Raw genomic sequence first — 20,046 nt, 5'->3', positions numbered from 1 at the left:
AATGGAAGACAGAGGAACATCAGTTCAGTTATACACCCCAAAAAATCGACAAAACACAGAAAAATGAGCACAATCCCATGCCATCCATGATGTTTACATTGAAGACACCCCACAGAAAGACTAGGGACATGCAAGTATGCAACACTCACTACCCCTGGGCATAAGGGATGAAAAGTAGGCAAAATAAGTGCAGGCCTCAGACACTGCCTCTCCTCAAAATGGCCCCCTTACACCCCAAGCACATGTTGCCTGTACCAGCCAGCACTCAAGATGGCCACCACCACCACCCACATGGCCAGTCCACATCAACAGTACACCCCCAAAAAACAGAAAAACAGCCAGAAATCACCACAATCCAATGCCATCCATGATGTTTACATCAAAGAGAGTGAGACAACACCACAGGCACACTCAGTCCATGCACCACCACCACCCCTGGGCAAGCAAAAGGCCACACCAGCAGCCCCCCAAAAACGACAAAAAACTATAAAATAAGCACAATCCCAGCCCATCCATGGCCTCAATTATGTTTAAATTCAAGAAGACACCCCACAGAAAGACTAGGCCCATGCAACACTCACCACCCCTGGGCAAAGGGCCACACCAGCAGGCCCAAAAAAACGACAAAAAACAATAAAATCTGCACAATCCCAGCCCATCCATGGCCTCAATGGTGTTTAAATTCAAGAAGACACCCCACAGAAAGACTAGGCCCATGCAACACTCACCACCCCTGGGCAAAGGGCCACACCAGCAGGCCCAAAAAAACGACAAAAAACAATAAAATCTGCACAATCCCAGCCCATCCATGGCCTCAATGGTGTTTAAATTCAAGAAGACACCCCTCAGAAACACTAGGCCCATGCAACACTCACTACCCCTGGGCATAAGGGATGAAAAGTAGGCAAAATAAGTGCAGGCCTCAGACACTGCCTCTCCTCAAAATGGCCCCCTTACACCCCAAGCACATGTTGCCTGTACCAGCCAGCACTCAAGATGGCCACCACCACCACCCACATGGCCAGTCCACATCAACAGTACACCCCCAAAAAACAGAAAAACAGCCAGAAATCACCACAATCCAATGCCATCCATGATGTTTACATCAAAGAGAGTGAGACAACACCACAGGCACACTCAGTCCATGCACCACCACCACCCCTGGGCAAGCAAAAGGCCACACCAGCAGCCCCCCAAAAACGACAAAAAACAATAAAATAAGCACAATCCCAGCCCATCCATGGCCTCAATTATGTTTAAATTCAAGAAGACACCCCACAGAAAGACTAGGCCCATGCAACACTCACCACCCCTGGGCAAAGGGCCACACCAGCAGGCCCAAAAAAACGACAAAAAACAATAAAATCTGCACAATCCCAGCCCATCCATGGCCTCAATGGTGTTTAAATTCAAGAAGACACCCCACAGAAAGACTAGGCCCATGCAACACTCACCACCCCTGGGCAAAGGGCCACACCAGCAGGCCCAAAAAAACGACAAAAAACAATAAAATCTGCACAATCCCAGCCCATCCATGGCCTCAATGGTGTTTAAATTCAAGAAGACACCCCTCAGAAACACTAGGCCCATGCAACACTCACTACCCCTGGGCATAAGGGATGAAAAGTAGGCAAAATAAGTGCAGGCCTCAGACACTGCCTCTCCTCAAAATGGCCCCCTTACACCCCAAGCACATGTTGCCTGTACCAGCCAGCACTCAAGATGGCCACCACCACCACCCACATGGCCAGTCCACATCAACAGTACACCCCCAAAAAACAGAAAAACAGCCAGAAATCACCACAATCCAATGCCATCCATGATGTTTACATCAAAGAGAGTGAGACAACACCACAGGCACACTCAGTCCATGCACCACCACCACCCCTGGGCAAGCAAAAGGCCACACCAGCAGCCCCCCCAAAACGACAAAAAACAATAAAATAAGCACAATCCCAGCCCATCCATGGCCTCAATTATGTTTAAATTCAAGAAGACACCCCACAGAAAGACTAGGCCCATGCAACACTCACCACCCCTGGGCAAAGGGCCACACCAGCAGGCCCAAAAAAACGACAAAAAACAATAAAATCTGCACAATCCCAGCCCATCCATGGCCTCAATGGTGTTTAAATTCAAGAAGACACCCCACAGAAAGACTAGGCCCATGCAACACTCACCACCCCTGGGCAAAGGGCCACACCAGCAGGCCCAAAAAAACGACAAAAAACAATAAAATCTGCACAATCCCAGCCCATCCATGGCCTCAATGGTGTTTAAATTCAAGAAGACACCCCTCAGAAACACTAGGCCCATGCAACACTCACTACCCCTGGGCATAAGGGATGAAAAGTAGGCAAAATAAGTGCAGGCCTCAGACACTGCCTCTCCTCAAAATGGCCCCCTTACACCCCAAGCACATGTTGCCTGTACCAGCCAGCACTCAAGATGGCCACCACCACCACCCACATGGCCAGACCACATCAACAGTACACCCCCAAAAAACAGAAAAACAGCCAGAAATCACCACAATCCAATGCCATCCATGATGTTTACATCAAAGAGAGTGAGACAACACCACAGGCACACTCAGTCCATGCACCACCACCACCCCTGGGCAAGCAAAAGGCCACACCAGCAGCCCCCCAAAAACGACAAAAAACAATAAAATAGGCACAATCCCAGCCCATCCATGGCCTCAATTATGTTTAAATTCAAGAAGACACCCCACAGAAAGACTAGGCCCATGCAACACTCACCACCCCTGGGCAAAGGGCCACACCAGCAGGCCCAAAAAAACGACAAAAAACAATAAAATCTGCACAATCCCAGCCCATCCATGGCCTCAATGGTGTTTAAATTCAACAAAACAGTTGTATCATGCACCCATAACCAACCCTGGTCCTACTGGATACTGTGGCTACCCACAATATAATTTATTTAATTTTCTGAAAAAGTTCCAAAATTGTACTTGCAGCAACTGTAATGCCCCAAACAAACTTACTTGTGAAAGTTGATTTCTAATCCAAAAGTGATCCAAAGACAGTCAAAAAGGCCTCAAATCCAAATATCCAGCAGCACCCACAAAAAGTAATCCTTCCAGCTCCAGATCCAAATGAAAGTGACCAGGAGATGGACAAAGCACTGGGAGGAGCCTGCTGGACAGGAACAGGAAGTTGGAGACTGTGGGGCACTTCCTTCCTCCCCCCCCCCCAAAATGGACTCCATGCAAAAAAAAAGGCCATGCAAATGTCAACCTGAGGAGTGATTCTGATAAAAATCATAATTTTCTGAAGGTTTATCCTGTTTGCTGGTGATTTTCTTGTGCGAAATTGCAAAATCTCTATTTCGCAAGTGCGAGATTGTTCCTTTCCGCCGCAACTACATGTTCGCAATTGCGAACTCTCGCGAGGTGTGCTGTGCAAGGTGGCAAGCCGCGAGTACGTATTCGCGGGCGACAAACTCCCGCGGGAACACGCAGCAAGATCTAAAATGGCGCGTCACTCGCAAAGAAAAACAACTCGGCAAACGCTAAAATGACGGAAAGTGAACGCCGTGCACCACGCCGCGCGCCGCAACCAAGCAAAAAATCAGCCGCGAGCGGATTCACGGATTTTCGACAAATTCGCGAGCGTTCGCGGATTGCGGATTTGCCGAAAATCCGAAAAATCCGCGAGCGGAGCGGATTTTACGCCCATGCTTAATCAGCACACTCCAAGAATTGAACATTTACATGGCGTCACAGCCCCTATATTTATACAACATTTTCCCTTTGTGACACAACACAGGGCAGGGGGAAAAACCAGACGCAACTGGTTTGGGGGAGCTTTGGAGCACTTTGTTTTGCTCAGCTCCTCTCTTCTTTTCACAGGACAGGGACATCAGGCGCACCACAGGAGGTGGAGCCAGCATTGTGGAGGGAAGGCACAGTCCAATTCAGGTCCCAGGTGCAACTCCTCCCTCCCATCTACATGCAGATCTCCCTGTTCACCACTGGGCAAACTCATCCTGGCTCCTGTAGCCATCCACATCATCCAGCACCTGTCACTCACAAGCCAGACATGCAATTCACATCATGCAGGCAGACACACAGCACACAGAAATGCAAACTTCTAAAAGTGGCATTTCTAAAATAACCACAATAAATCTGAGCACACTATTGCACAGCATTTATTTTCACTGGTTCGCACATACTAAACTTGACCCTGCACTCCCCTCATACCAGGAATTACCATGGACACACATATCCCCCATGCATTCCTATGGGAAGGCAGGCCAATCTCACCACACTCACTCAGAGTGCGCACTCACTTTACACTGGGCCACAGTGCAAAAGTGTGCAGAGGCCTAAAATCACTACCACCATGTCAGAGCTTAAGGCAAAAAGTTCAGGGGTGAACCTGCCAAAAAGGGCCAAGTCCAACAAACGTGCATGCTTCGTTTCTACCGAGTTTGCACAGAAATAGGGAGACGGGCGTTTCAATAAAAAGGGTTTATTGAACAGTCTTATTTCTCATGCAAGCGATATGAACTGCTACAATCGTAAGACAGAATGCAAAGTATAATACGTACAGCGTTAGCAGTTAGATAAAATAATACTGAAATAGCAAGGCTTGTAGCTATGACATATATTCATAAAAATACATACATAAATAACACAGGCTAAAATGTGAATACTCATCTGGTGCTTCTAAAATAATCCTACCCCAGTGTACCTAACCTAAGTGTAGTACGAGGGAAGAAGAAGGTGCAGTTTAGCTATACTCTAGTTTAGCTATAGTTGCCAAGATTTGCCAAAGTCCCTCTAGGTTCTAGTCCGCTCCATACCTTAGAATGAGTGAGGTTGGAATCTCTTTCCAAGTCTCGATCTCTAACACCCCGCAAGGGGAGTCAGAAACACTGGAGCTGGATTCTCTGCGAGGAGGTTGACAGCGTCTGGTCAGTGAGTCAGCTGGGGACTTGACTTCCTTCCGAACTAGCCGCGGTGAGCCGCGTCGTGCAAGTAGGCAGCCGAACCTTGGTTTGCCATGGTAATTGAAGGTATATTTATACCTTGAAGGTGTTTAGGAATGCCAGTATTGATGTACAAGTCGGGCGTAAGAACGTCATGAATGAACCCTTTAGGAATAGATGTTCATGCATAATAAATACGTTTTTGGAGAAATCAATATCCAAGTCCTAAAGGATTACGAGTTGTGATGTAGATAGACTGATGTAGTTGACCATGCCTGTATTTGGTTAGCATGAGCAATGCCTAAATAAGGGCTAGATTTCTATGCCTAAATAAGGGCAATGTGAATTGTACCTATATAAGGCCATAAATCAGGAAATCTATATACGGTATCTAAATCGACATACAACAGTATTTCCTATTAAAAAACCCTTATTGAATAATTCAATAATATCAATTTTTCATGAATGCTATTGTGTTATATGTTATGTTTTGTACTGTGTTCACTACAGTAACCAAGTCAGACAGCCTGATTTCCTATTACTCTTGCTAGTAGGTACACAAGACCAAGCTCAGCATCTAGTCCTTCCTTTATCTTGTATTTCCTGACTCTGGACCTCTTGTAAACTCCAGATGCCACTCTTTAAGCTAGTTCTTGCCAAGAAGGTGGCCAGAGAGTAGTCTGCCACCTTAGTAAAGAGCACAAGCCCTTAACCTTCAGCATCAAAGCCTATTCTATCTTTCTGCATGGTGCATAAACCAGTGTATCTTTTGCACTCTCTTCTGGTTATCAATATGGTTGAAAGGGTCTTGGATACAATGTACCACCACCTCTGGGTATCAAGGTGTTTGAGATGCTCCTGGATCCATTGTATCACCACACAATCATTGATGCATCAGAAATATAAGCCCCTTTAACTCAGTGCTGTGCTGTGGGGCACACAGAATCATCCCAGCAAACAGAACATAGTACTGAGGTAGCAACATATTAGCATGTAGTGTTTGCTTTATCATCAATTTCTTTTTCATTATCTACTCCTCCAAGAAAAAGAAAGGAAAGCCACTCAAATTCTCCGAGCCCACCTTCAGAAAAAAGATGACAAAGACAAGGAGTGGACACCTGAGCAATGCCATGGAACACATGGCAAAAGGAATCTTCCAGAATCAGAAAGTAGAGCTGGCAATATGTTCTTGTTTATGTTGAAAAGAGCACTGAGAATGTGCAAATCACCTACATTTAGGCTGCTACAGAACCATTTACTGCCTACATCTTCCGAAATCAGAAACCAAAGCAACCACATCCACCTTAAACCCAGAATTACATAAGCCCACCAGTTGTGAGTGCACTCCAAATTCTGTATTTGACATTGTATATATTACACTCATGCTCAGTTTAGGAATTTGTCACAGCAACGAAGAATCAGAAACCTGCTGCAACCTTGCAGTGCGGAAGGGTGTCATAAGCAGATATTTTCGGCATGTCATCAGTGAGTCTCGAGCGATTTTCACTATCAGCAGACGAGAATTGTCTGCTCAAATTGTGGCCTGCTGTCAGTGACCAGAATGAACTAGAGTTTTGTCCCTAGAGACTACAAGGTTCCATCAGAAGCAGCAAATGAAAAGAAGGGAGATTGTTCAGGCATAGTCTGTCAGGAAGAGAGGCTAGAGTTTCTGCTTACCACTGTGTACATCCCATGCACAAATAAGTAGTTATCCAAATCTGATCATGCAGGCTGCTTTTTAGTGAAGGAAAGGCTGATGGTTATCAGATAATTCCTGCTCTGTCCGGACTGAAGCTGTGCACACACAGAGGACGCACTGCAAAGTAGCATGTAGGCAATGAACTACAATTCCCAGCAGACCACAAGTCTTGTGTGCACCAGAAATATGGCAGACCTCTTCGATTATTGGCTACAACTTTCCAGTGTTGCTGCAGGCAGGACCTTGCAACGTTTATTCTGTATTTCCTCACAAGAAATCATTGCTTTTCAAAGGTTTGTTTTAATTAGACAAATTGGTTACACAGAAATATCCTGAAGTTGTGTTGTTGCTGAAAAGGAATTTCAAACTATTCTCTATTTAGACTGGGGTTTTTAGTAGGTTAACCTGTGATATAACACGGGGGACACCTATGGCGCATTACTGAACATGTTTTTAAGATTTCATGATTTCATGTAAAAGGTGTTAGAACTTCTCTAACATTATACTGCTGTGAAAATTGGTTACTTTACAGTTCAACAGAAGTCAAGTAGAAAAAATAACTCACCGTTTACAAATAGTGTGTAGTGACAAAACTGAAGGTAGCTATCTTAAACACAGGGAGAAATACTAGTGCACATGCATACATGAGACATGCATTTTCTTTATGTTTAATTTTCAGGAAACATCACAGCTGAGTATAGCGATTAAGTTACACAGTGATAGATCTAATGTATATACATTTATAACTGCAAATCTGAATTTTAACACAATTAAGATATAATTTTTCGTGACGAGTTAAACAACATTCTGCAAGCCTCATTGACCAGACAAATGACAAAGCAGCAGTATTGGAACTATATTTCTCGATTTTCTTTCTTATTCCATGTTATACCATTAACAATTACAGTAATGTGTGGGATGCACGTTTCCTTTAAAAACTTGTTATGAGCGAGTCAGGTCCTGCTTTGCAGAGCGAGCTCATTTGTGAAAAGTAAATGCTACGGTTGCTATGTTTCCTTTTGAGTTACTGCTTTATGGCCCGCGCTGCTGTCCCTCATCGATTGCTCAGTATTCGTTGGCCATCTGATGCATGAGGACAAGCTGCGTTAGGGCTCCTTATTTATTACCTCGGACTTCACAAAATAAATGCTGTACTTATCTCCGCTTGGTTTCCGAAGTCGTTATGCAACATTCAGCAATGATTTCGCAAGAAATTTGAGACTTTTGGGAATTTGGGGGCATATTATCAAGGGGGTTTATCTCCGCTTTTTGGCTTTAAAAGCCAAGAAAGCGGAGATAAAATTATCTCCCTATTACCAAGCTGTCGCTAACACCAGTTAGTGACAGCTAGTAGGAGATAGCGACCATCTTGGGCCCCGCTTTGCATGTCAGTGATATTTATCACTAATGACATGCAAAGTGGGCGTGCCAAGATGTTAGCGACTGGAAACAGTCGCTAACATCGCTATCTCCTATTACCAACTTTTGGAGATATTCGCTCTAAGCGCGAATATCTCCAAAAGCTAACACCTGCCCTGAGCAGTTCTTAGCCATGTTATCCAATGGGAGGTGGATAACATGGCTAAGAGCATTTGCTCGATATTGCATGAATATCGCTGACTTTTCAGCGATATTCATGCATTGCGGCCGTTTTTTATCGCATTTGCGATAAACCTTGCTAATAGCAAGGTTTATCTGCGATAAAAATCGCCGATTTGCGGCGATAATTTTTGTCTCTAAACAAGTTAGAGACAAAAATTATCGCTAGTTGTTGGTAATATGCCCCTTGGAGCCTAAATCGTACGTACTCTGGATAACCCACACTATCATCAGTATCATTTCACTCGTCGAAGCAATTACCTGGTGAGTGATTCTCCTGTAATTCCTTGAACCCACACAGCCCAAGGATACTGTTGGGCTATTTTGAATGCAGCTCCATCCGCTTCCTACTTGTGGCTCCATGTGCTGCGCTTCTTCCTCAACATGGATAAGCCACCGAGCCAGCCACGGTCGTGTATGCGCTTGCTATAATTTCTTCTGCTTACATTCCTGTACTGGCACTAACTTTAAATTTCTGATCGGTTTCTGGTTTAATTACTGACGTTGTGCCAATACGCTCATATTTCAAGGTTACAGCAATGTTTCTTTAAAACTTGAGAGCTTTTTGTTTGAATTGACTCAAGTGAACTTGGAAATTCTTTTTGAATTCTCAGAACTGTGCCATTACCTGTATCAACTCTTCTTTGGATGGTGGCATCTTAAACCATTGTTTTCACTAGCTTTTGACAATTTAGCTCAGATCTCACCATTTCTTCAACTTCCTAGCAAGTCTTTTATTAAGTGGAATGCTTGGTTAAGCTTAATGGCTATGACGCAATATGGCAGAACCGCGCTGGGTCGGCACGGGGGGGTGGAGTAGCGATTCTATTTTAAAAAACCCTATCTGTGGAGAAACTATTATCAGAAACAGTGGATCTAGCTGATCTAGTAGGAGTAAAGATCTCCTTAAATAACTCCTGCTGGGTGATTCTGTCGATTTATCGTCCGCCTAACTCATCCCCACTTTTTAATGATTTATTTGCCCCTATCATATCAGACCTATGTACAAGATATAAGAAAATCGTGATATTAGGAGATTTTAATTTGCATTGGGATAGCCCTCAAAGGGACTTGCCAACACGCCAATTGGACACTATTATGTCCGCCTTGAGTTTCAGTCAACTCGTGGAAGTACCCACACACATCAAGGGTCATACTCTTGACTTAGTATGGACCACAGACCCAAATGTTCTTCTTGGGGATGTGGTTCCCTGTGTCTGGACTGACCATTACTTGGTGACTTGTGAGGTAAATGTTAAAGACCATTTAAAGCATTTACCCCGGGGTACTAGAAGGATCCGCAAATGGATCGAGGTTGATTTAAAAGCCTTAACCTCAGTGTTCCCGAAGACGGCTTGTCTGATGAATTCAGATAAAAGCATGGATGTAGAATACGCGGACTTAATCCAGAGCCTGAACAGAGCTATTGATCAGATAGCGCCGGAAAAAACTCAGTTAATAAAAGGACCTGGTAAAGAGGCACCATGGTTTACCCCATTATTAAGGGAACAAAAAAGAAAACTTCGAGCTCGGGAGAGAATCTGGAGGAAAACTAAACAGGATATAGCAAAGAACCAATATAAAGACTCACTCCATCTGTATAAAAAACTTATCTCACAAGCTAAGGCGGAGTATTATGAGTCTCGCCTACAGAAGGCTAGGAATACCCAGAAGGAGACCTTTCAAATCCTGTCGGAGTTAAGTAGGAAACAGGAGAATTCTGAGTCTCCCATAAACTGTAACACCTTCCAGGGGTATTTCTTAGAAAAAGTAAAGACCATTATCCTGGAAATTAAGAATAGTATGGTGAATAGTGACACTACACATTCTGAGGCCTATACTCCTGCTCTCTGCTCTATAGCAAAGTTCCCTGAGCTGGATGAGCTAAGCCAGGAGCAGCTAATGGGTAAAACCAAATCTGGCTCCCCAGCGGACCCTTGTCCCCCGAATGTTTTTCGTGTGGCACTGCCGCTACTGGAAGCCCGGATTATTTCTCTCCTCAATAGGTCCCTAGAAACAGGGTATTTACCAAGTGATCTCAAGGAGGCGCGAGTTAGACCCCTGCTGAAGAAACCAGGCGCAGATCCGGCTGTCCTGAAGAACTACAGGCCGATTTCCCAGTTGCCTTTCCTTGCAAAGGTCCTAGAGCAACACGTGCTGAAGTCCCTGTCCCTGTACCTCGAATCCCATGGCTTATTGCATGAGCGACAGGCGGGGTTTCGAGCACACCATAGCACCGAGCTAGTGATGCTCTTGGTGTTAGACGAACTGAGAGGCATGGCTGACAGCAAAAAACCGAGCGCCCTGATTTTATTAGACCTGTCAGCGGCGTTCGATACCGTCAGCCATGACCTGCTCCTGGGAAGACTGGAGGCCTTTGGGATCAAAGGCTTGGCCTTTAAGTGGCTGCAATCCTTCCTTTCGGGAAGGACACAGAGGATACAACTGGGGGATTCGATATCTGAGGTGGGGTTTTTAGAGTGGGTACCACAGGGCTCCGAACTGTCCCCACTTCTGTTTAATCTCTACCTGCAGCCTCTGATTGCATCCTTGGCCGAGATGGGCTGTAGAGTCTTCAATTATGCTGACGATACTCAGCTTGTGCTGAGCATCGATAACACAGGGACAGCACAAATCCAAGCTCAAAACATCCTGAGGTATACCGTAGGGTGGATGACGGAAAACCTACTAAAGATCAACCCGGATAAGACCGAGGTATTGGTAATTCCATCTACCACCTCACCGTGGAGTGATCTGTATTGGCCTGCAGAGCTTGGAGCAGCCCCAAAGCCTAGTGCCAATGTAAAGAGCTTGGGGATCAAACTAGATTGTGATCTGTCAATGTGCAGCCAAATTTCCACCGTGGTTGGAACCTGCACGAACATCATCAGACAACTAAGAAAGCTAGTCACCTTCCTCTCTTATTCTATGATGCGCTCAATTGTAGCAGCAACTGTCATCTCACGGATCGATTATGGGAATGCCTTGTATCTTGGCCTCCCAAAAATACTGACCAACAGACTTCAGGTCGTAATGAATGACGCCGCACGATTGATCTTCGGACTGCCCAGACGAACAAAGGCCTCCCCTCTACTTCAAAACCTTCATTGGCTCCCTGTTAAAGAGAGGGTTGAGTTTAAGAGCCTTTGTATAGCACACAAGGCGATCTACGGCCATGCTCCGGCCTACATCAAAGCTCGTCTGGAAGTATATAACCCAAAGAGAATACTTAGATCATCGGATTCTTAGCTACTGGTCTGCCCCCGCTACAAATTAGTGACCAAGGGAGGGAGAGCCTTCTCTGTTCTGGCCCCCCAGCTATGGAACAAGCTGCCTGAGGGGCTACGCAGGGAGGCGAACCTCTTACGGTTCAGTAAATCATTGAACACTCTGCTGTTCGGAAGAGCCCTGATTGCAATGTAGCCTGTAGCTGTGTCTCTCTGAGGAGTGAGCCAAGTTATTGCAATAACATCGATTTCCAAGCGCTTAGAGACCTGCAGGTGATTGGGCGCGTTATAAATCAAAAATAACAATAACAAGATCTTTTGAGAACTTTTTAATCACAGTTGGAGCATATGGCTTTGAACCTACAAGAAAAGCTTGTTCTGTCATCTGGACAATGCAGAGAGTCTAATGAATACTCAGAAGCGATTACAAGAGTTACAGTCTGATTTTTAGAACTACCTAGTATTCTTTTAGAGAGATTTATTTTTTTCAAGAAGAAACCAATAACTAATGAAACTGTTGAAGAATTCCTATCAACGTTAAGGGCATTAGCTGCTACATGCAATTACAGAGCGTCCTTTGACATATACATTTGAGATCAGTTTTTGTATAGCTGCTTTTCAAAAAAGATACCAGAAAGGCTACTCAGTTGCAGAGACCCTCCATTGACAGAGGTTGTTGATCTGGCCAAAAGCATTGAATGTTCAATAATCTCCAGGGCATGATAGCTCAGAAGTCCACTCAGACATCTCCTCCAATTGTCAATGCTGTGGGGTATTCTGAACATGTTAATGCTATACAAATTAAGGTAAAAGTGATTAAGAATGTTCAACATATTACTAACACAAGTTGTTTCAGGTGCGAATCGAATTCCCATTTAAGCAATAATATGGAAATACCATCAATAGGTAAATGGTGCAATAAGTGCAAGAGAATAGATCACTTTGACAGTGTTTGCAGATCTGGTGAACACCAAGTTAAAATACACAGTGTTGACTTAAGTGAAGGAGACTGTCCTGTGGCTCTATCAAATGTGGTCTTGAATGTGGAGATTGACTCCTTGTCTACTATCAACATTAAGGAACCTTTATGTCAGGTAACTCTAGATTCCAAAATAACTCTTAACATGATGTGTGACTCAGGTGCACCTATTACTATAAGATCTGATATTTTATTTTACCTACAGTGAGGGGTCTAATGTTATCTTGAGCACACTGGACAAACATACTAAAGCTTATGGTGATCAGGTTATCAATATGGTTCTGTTCTCCATAGACACTGTGTCTTGTCTTGGCAGGTCAATGTCAACTAAAATCTACTTTGCAGTCAAGGGTATAAATATAGCTGGGTGGCAGGACCTTGCAAAAATTGGTCAAATGCGTGTGCCTGGTGCTGATCAACCAGCCAGGGTAGCAAATGTATCTTTACTCACTACTGATGGTTTTAAGACCACTATATATATTGTTCAAATATTTTCTGACATTTTTTTCTGGTAAGATTGTGCTAATTCAGAAATATGTGCACACAATTAACCCCTTGGCCGTGGCGGTAATTCCGCTGCGGCTCTGGGGGGTGGGGTGGGCCGCGCGGCACCGCCATGCTCGTGACGGAACCACTTTGTCACGAGCCACGAGCGCGCTGTGCTTGTGACGGAGTGGTTCTGTCACAGCCCTGCCCGCTCAATAGAACGCTCAGCACAGGCGTGGAATTAATGCCGCGCAGGCACGGCGGCCAAGCCATGTCGGAACCACTCCGTCATTAGCACAGCGCGTCCATGGCTGGTGACGGAGTGGTTCCGTCACCAGCACGCAAAGGGTTAAGTTGAAGAGGCATATAATACCTGTTACAGACAAAGTTAAACTTGTCCCCTTAAGTGGTAGAGCGGCATTGAAAAAGCTATTAAAGAAGTTAGTTGTAGATAGCATTATCAAACCCACTAACTCTTCTGAATGGGTAAGCCCCATTGTAATTGTGCACAAAAAGGATGCTGAGATTTGATTTTGCGCTGACCTGTGCAGTCTCAACATAAACAGTTTTCACTGAATTTAAAGAGTTTTGTATCACTCTTTGCACAGATAAATGCTAATTTATGCGGCAATGATTGACTACTTAGGACACTCTATCACTCTCAATACTACTTTGCCAACATTTACATTGATTAAAGCTATTGAAGATGCACTTCCACTCAGTGACAAAGATACACTCCACTCCTTTTTCAGGCGAAGCAAATTATTTTCAAGGGTATGCTTTTATTGTGCAGTGCTTTAGGAAATTGCTCAAGAAAGGAATAAAGTATATCTGGCCTGATGATGTGCCAGAAGCTTTTCAGAAAGTGAAAAATCTCATTATTTCTGCCCCAGCTTTAACTCCATTTGTAACAGGTATAGTGATTCAGAACTGTTGAATGTAGTCAAGAAGGTTTGGGGGCTGTTTTTTCACAGTTATGTCATGACAAAGAAAACACCATTGCCTTTATCTCTCGCTCTCTCAGTAGTGCGGAAGCAAATGAAAGCACCATTGAGCGAGGGGTATTGGCATGCTGTTGGATGGTGGAAAGGTTCAAGACTTTCATTTGGGGTTCCCATTTTGATCTATTCACAGAACCACAAACCATTGCTGCACCTGCTGAGTATTAATGGTTCAGGGAAAGCATCATCACAGACTGGTCAGATTGTGTTCAAAGCTGCAAGAATTGAATTTTACAGTGAAATACATACCTGGACGGAAAAACAAAAGAGCAGACTGTCTCTCTAGGTTACCCATGAGAGGTGACGAATCCAACACACCTCAAGATAACGAGAATGCAACTGCTCTCGTGGAGAATTCACTGCAGAATGAAGGGGTGATCCCACATAAACAGTGGTTAGAAGCTCCCAAATAGGATGCCATGTTACAGCCTATTTTCAAATTCATGAAAGGACTTTGGCCCAAGGAAAGAAATGTTGAGGCCTCTTTGAGACCTTTTGTGCAGATTTCAGAGAACCCATCATTCATTGTACCCTCCTTGGGACATGCTGGATTCGTCATATTTACAGTATGATGCATCATGTGGCAAGGAGTTACAGATACGTCAGCATTTCTGACGTATCTGTAGGCGCAAAAAGGACGCATTGCTGGAGTGTGTCACTAAAGTGACGCAACTCCATCAATGGGTCATTTCAAATGGGTAAGTCCCATTTCAAATGTGCCTATGTCAGTCTTACGACTGCTGTGAGGCAGATTTGCATCTTAGAAGTGACACAGTGAAATCTCAAAGATTTCACAGCGTCACTTCCACGAGGCTTACTTGCGTCAGAATGCCCACCCTGCATAAATTATACCTGGCGCAGGTATAATGTGGCGCAGGGGTTTGCAAAGTGGCGCATCTACCTAGACGCGTCACTTTGTAAATATGACGCAACATGGCACATTCTTTACCCTTCTGGTGTGTCACACTTTGTCATCATGTCTAACTGGGGCATTCTCATCCACCAGTAGTACACTAGTTATTCCAGGAGTAGACCCACCAGTGGGGGGGGGGGGGGCTGGCTCCTGTGCTTGCAGATGCGGTCCTTCTTAAAGTTCCCATACTGGTTGCTCTCATGGCATTTGGACCCAAAGTGGCCTGGTGCTTCTTCCCATAAAAAACACCTTCTTTTTTGCTCATGCTTGGATTGGGAATCTTTTTCCTGAGAACTCTTTGGGGGGCCTGGTGAGAACTCTTTTGTTTTTTTCCTATACCCCTCTTTCTTCTGATGGATACTCTGTCTCTCCTTCTAGTGGTCCTCCTCCACTAGGTACCTTCTTTGATACCGTAGTACTGATCCAGAGGTCATCCTTCCTCCTTTGCAAGCTCCCTGAGCTTGCAGTCTATCAGGTTTTGGCACAACTCTGTAAAGCAATTCCTGAGCACATGCGCTCTCAGAATTAGATTTTACAGCCCATCAGAATCACTTGCTTTGATGCCTTTTAGCAAACCATTCAGTGCTTTCTTGGGTTAATCCACAAAATCCACCTTAGACTGGTTAGACAGTGTTTGACTGGCCCTGAACCTTAAGTGGTATTTGTCTGGAGTGAGACCATACTTAGTGAAAAGGGCTGTTTTCATGGGGGCATGGGTCATCTAGCCAGCTACTTCTAGGACTAGCAGGGTATCCCTCCCAGCAACTGCCATGTGCTTCCATAGACTAGCCCCTCTATCCTGGGACCCTAGCCATACACAGAGCTACCTGATGCTGCAAACCACTTATCAATATCATCATCTACCACATAACTAGGCACCAGGTCTTTGGGAATGTGGACGCTTTAACCTCCTCTATGCACCTCTGTGTCGCTGCCACAACCTTTACTGGACTCTGTGAACCTCATTTTGTGAGCCAGCAACAGTTCCTTCTCCTCGGGAGCTAGTTTCTTTCCCTCCAAGGCCTCTCGGCCTCAGTCTTTTTCTCCTCTGCAGCCAGTTTCAACTTTGCCAGCTGCAGTTTAAGCTTCCTGTCAGTCCTGCTGTCACCCAATTCCTCAGCGGTCAGGTTGCTGGAGGCCATGCTGCTTCCTGCAGTGGATCTAGCAGGGGACCTCAATCCTCTGGGCCCATCTCTCTCCTTTGGGGCAATGGTTAGGAGGGTTCTCCCTCCTCCTCCATTTCATCCTCCCTTTCTTCAAAATCTTTATTTTTTTCCTGCACTGGTGATTGCAGCCGGCAGGCCTCCTCCAGGCTCTGATGGTTAATTGATACTCCTGTTTCTTGGACTCTTTAGCCATCAGCAGACCATGGAAAACTTAAATACATGTGTCCTACTTTTAAATATCATGTATCATGGCCTATGAGCTTTCTGATCTATCTTAGGGGTGAAGTATGAGTATTAAAAAGAAGTGTAGAGGCATGGCAAAAGATTTTTTTTTCCAGGTCGAAATGGCAATTTAACACTGCACTACAGGCTTCAGTGGTAGTCCTGAGACATGTTTTGCAGTGCTATTTAATTTACAGGTCCTGGGGACATACAGTACCTTATACTAGGGACTTATACGTACATTTTATGTGCCAATGAAGTGTATACCAATTTTACCTTGTTTTATGAAGCAAGCACAAGCACAAGCACGTTGCTGCTGGTTAGCAAGGGTAAAGTGCACAAATTCCTAATGAAACCAAAAAAGGGGTTCAGCAAAAACAGGGTAGTGACGGTATTAAGTCTGAGGAAATACCACACCAAAGATGTCATGTTTAACACTGAAGGACACCTGACTCCACGAGGACCCAGCTGATCTCTGAGGACTGGAGCCTGCAAGAGCCCTAACTCAAGCGAGACTTGATGTTTGGAAGCCTGCCCTGACAACTTGAGGGCTACATGAGTGACCAGGAGAAACTTTTCCAGCAGTTGGAGAAATGTGGGCAGGATTGGGCCAAGGTGCTGTGGAATTTATAAGGGGAAATGAAAACCCTCAGCACACAGGAAACAATGTTTTTCCCACTATGAGCTATTCACTGTGCTGAAAACTGACCCAAAGGACCTCGGGGAAAAGGTATCCAATCTTCTAAATTTCCGACCTGCACCAACTTCCAGCCTTACCCCCTGCTGGATTTTGAAAACCAATAAATTAACTAAATACAAAGGTAAAACCCTGGATTGGACAAGGTGGCAAATCTATCTCACTGGCATACCGACTTCGATGGCTGTGGAGATCTGCTTTGACCGGCTTATAGCTTTCCACAACAAAACTGAAGGCACAAGCGAGAGCTCTACAATCACGTAACCGACTTTGAAGGACCCTTGCTGGTACAATTTGGACCAATGAAACTCGCTTGATCTATTTGAGCTCAGCTCCATCATGGTCAGCCTGAAATCATGCCTAGGTCCTGGTCAACTGCAAACTGTGACTTCCAATTGCTGCTTTGTTTTTTTCCAAGTGCTTTTAGCCTCAAAACTTTCAAAATTAATATCTCGGGTTGCTGCTATATAATTCTGATAATTTTGATGTCTTGTTAATTATTATTTTTCTTTAGATTTATGAATTGATTTGGAAATTTTATTGTGTGATTTTCTTGACTTTAAACTTATTTGGCACTGCTTGAGTTTAACATGCTTTTCTCTAGTAAATTGCCTGTTACCTGTGCGATTGCTACCACAAGTAGAGCTAAGATTTTCTTAAAACTGTGTTGTAACCTAACCAGAGTATGACCTCCTGCCAAATGAATAACCTACTTTTTAACTCTGAATCTTTATTCATATCTAAAAATTCACTAAGATGACTTTGTGAAAATGTGCCCATGCAGCAAGGTTTTCTAAGTCATGGTGCAAACTTAAAAACAGTCAAGATGAAGAAAATTGAATTTAAATATGCATTATTTGTTACTGAGTAATGGGTACAATCTAAGCATGTAGTTAAGATTAATGATTGATGGTGGATATCTGAACAAGCATTTAGGATTACTGTGTGATTGGGAAAATCTAAACAAGAATAATGGAATACATTCTTGACATATGGTGGGCATTCTTGGCGCAATTGTGCCCACTACTGCATAATGCTTCAGCTGGCATTAACTATTCACATACTGTAAGCATACTTGGAGTAGGGGTATTTGATGTCATTCATTCATTGTTGATTATATCTTCTTATACATTGAGGGCATTCCTGGTGCAACAGTACCCATCTTTCGTCTTATAATTGCTGATAAATGACTGAACCTCAAAATATTAAATTGGTGTTACCTGTTTGAATCCATCCATGCCCTCACTCTGCAATCCATTTTGCACTTACCAATCCATGAAGTCCTCAATGCACTCACTTATTAAACCATTCATCCATCAATGACCTTATATTTAGCTATGCATTAAGTCACTTACTCATTCAACCATCCATGTTCTCACTCATTTATCCAATCATTGAATCATTGTCATACATAACTCCTCACGTATTCACACAGCCATGCAGACAAACTGGCCACTGAAGAATCATTGTAACTAATAATTAAATAGAACTACTGTCTTTGCCAATACATGTTTCTTTTTTCAGTGAGAAGCCTTAGGAATGGTCTAGATATGGTTGTATAGATCGCTGTGCCATAAGTCTCAAGCTGCTCCTCACTGATGACACTCAACATGGCGGGAACATGTATGGCATTGCTGCATTTCTATACTGCTGGCCAATGGACTAGCAGTCTTGAATTGCCACATTTGGCATGAGGCAAAGAATGATTTGCATATGGTTAGTGCCTGCACGGAAATGGCATCATTGGTTTTCCCATCATCCAATGGCACAGGATTGACTTCCCATCCTGCACTCCTACCCCCTTCCAGGACCCACTTAATGGCAGCTACAGTACAGACGCCTGCAGAGAGTGCGCTGCTGGTGTGCTCCTCTGCAAAGGTCTGTGTTTGGACCGCGCCCAGTACCAGGAACCCTAGTTCTCCCCCTACTCACAGCTACCCTGCCTCGCTCCTCCGTGCTCTAAGCCCAAGCTTCTGATCGCCGCACTGCTGCCATACCGCACCACTTAACATGGAAGAATCATTCACATGTGCCTTCTTTCAGTTCTCATGCATTCTTCCACACTCAACACCAGCCACTCCAGCACCAATAGCAGAAAAGAACACCCCACTTTTTCAGACACACGAACCACCTGCTCATACTCACACAGACCCAACTCCCACTCAACATGACACACTCGCCTGCATGCTCCTCAACACCCACTCACTCACTAAACAGGCCACGGAGATATGGGACACATCAATCAATCAATCAATCATGCCATTTGTATAGCGCACTACTCACCCGGGAGGGTCTCAAGGCGCTTGGGGGGAGGGGTATGCTACTGCTCGAACAGCCAGGTCTTGAGTTGTTTCCTGAAGGCGAGATGGTCCTGGGTCAGCCGAAGGTGGATGGGGAGGGAGTTCCAAGTCTTGGCAGCCAGGTAAGAGAAGGATCTTCCTCCGGCGGTGGCTCTTCGGATGCGTGGTACGGCTGCGAGGGCGAGGCTGGTGGACCATAGCTGGCGGGTGGGCGTGTAGAAGGTCAGGCGGTCGTTGAGGTACTTGGGGCCCTGGTCGTGGAGAGACTTGTGTGCGTGGGTGAGGAGCCGGAACGTGATCCTCTTGTCGACGGGGAGCCAGTGCAGGTTCCTCAGGTGGCTGGAGATGTGGCTGCGTCGGGGGACATCCAGGATGAGTCGGGCGGAGGCGTTCTGGATGCGCTGGAGTCTTTTCTGTAGCTTGGCTGTGGTTCCGGCATAGAGGGAGTTTCCGTAGTCCAGTCGGCTGGTGACGAGTGCCTGGGTGACAGTCTTCCTGGTCTCGGTCGGGATCCAGCGGAAGATCTTGCGAAGCATACGCAGGGTGTTGAAGCACGATGAGGAGACGGCGTTGACTTGTCTGGTCATCGAGAGGGAGGGGTCCAGGATGAAGCCCAGGTTGCGTGCGTGGTCGGTTGGCTTGGGTGCGGTGCCCAGGGCTGGGGGCCACCAGGAGTCATCCCAGGCGGACGGCGAAGATCCCAGGATGAGGACTTCCGTCTTGTCCGAGTTCAGTTTCAGGCGGCTGTCCTTCATCCACTCGGCGACGTCTTTCATCCCTTCGTGTAGGCAGGTTCTGGCGGTG

The sequence above is a fragment of the Lissotriton helveticus genome, chromosome 6 (genome assembly GCF_964261635.1).
Source record: "Lissotriton helveticus chromosome 6, aLisHel1.1, whole genome shotgun sequence".
NCBI lineage: Eukaryota > Metazoa > Chordata > Amphibia > Caudata > Salamandridae > Lissotriton > Lissotriton helveticus.
This window is presented reverse-complemented; position numbering follows the sequence as displayed.